This window comes from Camelus dromedarius, chromosome 5 (assembly GCF_036321535.1).
Source record: "Camelus dromedarius isolate mCamDro1 chromosome 5, mCamDro1.pat, whole genome shotgun sequence".
In the NCBI taxonomy this organism is placed as follows: domain Eukaryota; kingdom Metazoa; phylum Chordata; class Mammalia; order Artiodactyla; family Camelidae; genus Camelus; species Camelus dromedarius.
The window spans coordinates 92,199,936-92,204,341 of NC_087440.1; the positions used below are offsets into that span (position 1 = coordinate 92,199,936).

The 4,406-nt window shown below is 51.3% G+C and overlaps 1 long non-coding RNA gene across 1 annotated transcript; it reads right to left on the reverse strand.

Annotated features, from left to right (window-relative positions):
- Positions 1 to 302: 302 nt before the first annotated feature.
- Positions 303 to 3,931, reverse strand: LOC135321352 (uncharacterized). Its single transcript, XR_010381095.1, has 2 exons — positions 3,646 to 3,931; positions 303 to 2,465 (listed from the first exon to the last, which is right to left on the reverse strand). It is a non-coding gene; the product is annotated as an uncharacterized LOC135321352 (long non-coding RNA).
- Positions 3,932 to 4,406: the final 475 nt, after the last annotated feature.

Below are 4,406 nucleotides of genomic sequence, written 5' to 3' on the forward strand. Positions count from 1 at the left end.
GAGTGGGTCAAAGGGAATCGGAGGAACCCCAGTTAGGGGTCCTGAGCCCGGAACGCCTGGCTGCAGCCAGAACACACTAGGGCCGCCTCTGCAGACCCGCCCCAAGCTGGCGGTCGGGCGGTGCGGGCCCCGGGCGGGCAGGGAAGAGGGTGGCGGGGAGAGGTGACCCGGCCATGGGGCGGGGTGGGGGCGCCCGGCGCGGACCTGCCCCAGTCCAGGCCCTGGGAGGTCAGTGCCCTGGAGTCCAGGAGGGAGGGGCCCCAGAGTCCAATCCTTAAATCCACCAGCACATGTTGTCACCGTGACTTTCAAAATACTTTAATTTTCTCAATTTCTTAACTTAATTATTAAATATTCAAATTTGTTATTAACTAATTGATGTTTTTTTCTAACTAAAGTTTTATTTGAAACAATTAGAGACTCACAGAAGTTGCAGAATGAGTAGAGTCCGGTTCCCTCCCTCAGCCTCCCACAATGGTGGCCGCTTACAAAGCATGGAACAAGTCGGCCGCGTCATTTTTTAAAAGTAGCTTCACTGAGATACAATTCACATATATATTCACCTATAGCAAGTGCACAACTCAGCGGTTTTTAGTGCATTCACAGAAGTGAATGTCTTTTCAGAGTTATGATGGAGGGTAAGCTGCGCCTTAACAGTAGCATTAATTGCTTTGCACGGGGTTTCATTCCATTTGCAAAGTCTTCCTCCTGAGACCGTGTCTTGAGGGCGCTCCTGGCAGAGCTTCCCCGCCCACAGAGCAGACTGACGCGTGTGGACAGGAGAATGCCTCCTCCTTCAGGTGTCTTTTGTGGTATGATTTGTTATTTACTGTGTCTGAGAATTACATTTACCACTTGAAAGAGTATTTGGTCATTTAGCACACTCTCCCATGAGATTTGCCATGTTTTAATCTCATTTATAGCATTGCCTGTGCAGTAATGTCTTAAGTTCCATGTAGTTCTAAATACAGTTATGACTTTCTGAAGCCTTTTAAAGGAGATTGTATCTCAGGTAACTTGATTTTGTTTGGAAACAGAGCCCAGCTCTGCCTGTCAGGTCTGAAATTTGCATCTAGTTCAAAACTGAGTGCAAATAAAGTGTTTTAAAATTTTCTGGGGCCCAGCTTGAGGGGAGACGTGGTACAGCTCAGTGGTAGAGTGTGTGCTTAGCATGCACAAGGACATGGGTTCAATCCCAGGCACCTCCATTTAAAAAAAATTTTTTTTGAGACTCCTTGGAAATAAAAAATAAATAGGCTAACCAAATTTTTTTAAAAGGTGGAAGTACACCTCAGTGGTAGAGCATGTGCTTAGTGTGCACGAGGTCCTGGGTTCAATCCCCAGCACCTCCCTTAGGGGAAAAAAATCAACAACTAAAAAATCAAAACTTAAAAGTTATGGCAGGAAAAGGAGTGGGAAGGGGTAAACTGGGAGTTCGAGAGTTACAAAATTTAATAATTTTTTTAATAAAATAGATTTTTAAAATTTCTTCTACATAGCACAAGGAACTATATTCAATATCCTGAAGTAACCTATAATGAAAAAGAATATGAAAACGAGAATATGTATGTATATGTATGCCTGAAACATTATGTTGTACACCAAAAACTGACACATTGTAACTGACTATACTTCAATTAAAAATAAATACAAATAAATAAGTTATCATTAAAAAAACTTTTCAACATTGTAAGCTGACTATACTTCAATAAAATAAAATAAAATAAAATAAAATAAAATAAAATAAAATAAAATAAAATAAAAACTTTCCGGGTCCTCCTCTTGGCTTCCCCTCTTTGGGCAGTTCCTGGCTGTCATTTCCTGTCCCTGCAGCCCCAAACCTGCAAAGCAGAAGCTCAAACACTCCAGAGTTGGACAGAAGCCTCAGGGAGAGAGTCAACAGCTGGGACCAACTCACCCCGGTTTACCTGGGAACTTCTCTGGTTTAAAACTGAAAGGCTTGCTTCTGAGAACCCCCTCCGTCCTGGGGTCATCCTGTGAGCAGCATTCCTGCATGACTCTGATGCAGACAGATTTCCAAACACGCATGTCTCACCACTGTCCGTGCCCTTAGCCAATGTGTGATCTGACAGGGGCTTGGCAGGGAGTTTGCAGGAGGGTCTAAGGAAGCAGGGGTTGCTGCTGGTTGGATGCTGTCAGAAAGCATCTCAGTAAACCCTCTCTGCAGACTAGAATGAAGGCGGAGCTGCACTTGGTTACAGCCGCAGCTGTCACTCACTTCAGCCAAGCCAGGGGCTGTGTGGTATTCTGGGGGTGGCGCAGCGACCTTGCTTCTGTCTGTGTTGAGACAGCGCTGTGAAGTGGCCGAGTTTTGTCTCATGACTCAGCCTCACAATAGCCTTGTCCGAGCTGGCGTCCCTGAGTGGTGTACATCCGCAAGGAGGGTGACACTGTCCAGTCTGAAGAGCCGGCAGCTTCCGGGGGGGAGGGCTGCTCCTGTTTTTCTTGCCATGAAGGGGGAGAATGATGAGTATGAGACTTTAATTTTAATTAAAATTGAAAACTTACTTTCTTCAAATGTTATTACTATAAGAGTGAAAGGCAGGCCACCACACCCAGAAGCTACTTTAACACGTGTATCTGAACAAGGCTGTTTCCAGAAAACACCAAGAACCTCTACAGATCAATGAGGGCAACGCAGGAAACCCAGCAGAAAACTTTGCATAATAAAGATTTAAATAAGAATGTGAAAAAAAAAAAAAAAAGCCCTGCAAAGGTTAACAGTATATTTAAAAAGTCAATTACAGTGGAAGGGAGGACATAGTGGTAGGGCACATGCTTAGCATGCACAGGTCCTGGGTTCAATCCCCAGTTCCTCCATTAAAAAAATAAAAATAAATAAACCTAGTTACCTAACCCCCCCAAAAAAAGTTAATTACAGTCACAACTTGATACAAAGGCAAAAATGAAAACACCCCAGGAAGACCAGTGGTGGCCAGGATGCCCAGCGTCCAGAAGCCTCCACTTGGCTGGCAGGTGCACGTGTGTGAAACCACTTTGCTGGGTGGGGTCTAGGACGGCTGCACCGCCCAGGCCCTGCGCCCTGGCAGCTACTCCACGATACAGAACTTGTGCCCACGTTCACCAAGGATGGGACCAAGGATGTTCCCAGCAGCACCGCCCAGGAGAGCCCCAGGCTGGTAACAACTAAGCAGTGGAGCGATAAAGAGGTCCGGGTGCCCCCGCACCCCCGCCAGGAATGCACACCCTGTTCTGGCGGGGTGGGGGCTGGGGGCAGGTGGGGCTGTGGTGGCAGCTGGGCTTTCGGGGCGCCCTTGAGCTGTGAGTTCTCCCACCCCTGCCCCTGCCGGCTGTCTCGGTCCTGTCCCTCTCTGGTGTCCGTGACCCCCACAACCGTATTTTGATCTTGTCAAGGGAAGCTTTATTAATATTTAATGTAACACTTAAATAAGGTGATGGCTTTTACTCTACTATCTCCCACCAAAACAAAGCCGAAGAACTCAGTTCTCAACCCGAGGCAGGGCGGGCTCAGTCAGCGAGCGTCCCCTCCCTCCCAGGAGCTGGAGTGTTCTTTGAAACCTTGGAAACCAAAAGGCTCAGCGCCCTCCTCCCACGCAGGGTGGGCCTCCCTTCCCGTCGCCTCCGCAGTTGGTGTCACCTTACAGCCTGAGTAAGGACTCCTCCTGTGGACACGCCCCTCCAAGTCGCAGTGGAGGCCCGCCGCCTTTAGGAGTTGTGCGGTAGAGGCTCCTGCCCTCCTCCCTCGTGCATCTTTGTTCCCAAGCTGTCCCCTCGCTGCCGCAGCACAAACCCGCGGCGGGGACCAGCGTCCGGGGCCCCTCCCCGCGGTCTGTGCCGGCCCACGGCCGCCCAGTCTTTCTGCCTCCCGGCCTCTCAGCAGAGCAGACCTTCGATCCAGGAAAACGCATCCTACTTCCATCCAAGCCCTTCCCCCGCAGCCCCGCGTGCGCGCACGCGCGGACGGCTGCGCGGCCCGGGCGGGGGCGTGGTCAGCCAGCGCGGCCCGCCTCCGCCCGCAGGAGCGCCCCGCCCCCGCCCCGCCCCCCGCTGCAAGCCCGGGCCTGGCCTCTCCGCCGGCTCCGGGGCCGACCCGCAGTCCTCCCTGGAATGTGCACGGGCCTCACTCACGAGCTGAGAGGGGCTCCGCCACAGGCGCGTGTAACAGGGCGTCGGGGAGGCCGAGCTCCGGACCCTGCACCCCAGGCAGCCCTGACCTCCTGTGTTGAGGTTCAAGGAAGGCGCCAGAGGCCCGTCTGGGAGGCCAGGCGTTCACCCCCTCACGGGTAGAACCTAGAGGGAGGCCCCCCACCCCGTGGGCTTCCTTAGCGCCCCGATTCCTTCCCTCCCCAAGGTGCCCTCCGACGGCTCAGGGGCCTTTATGCATTTAGGACTGAATATCTGGC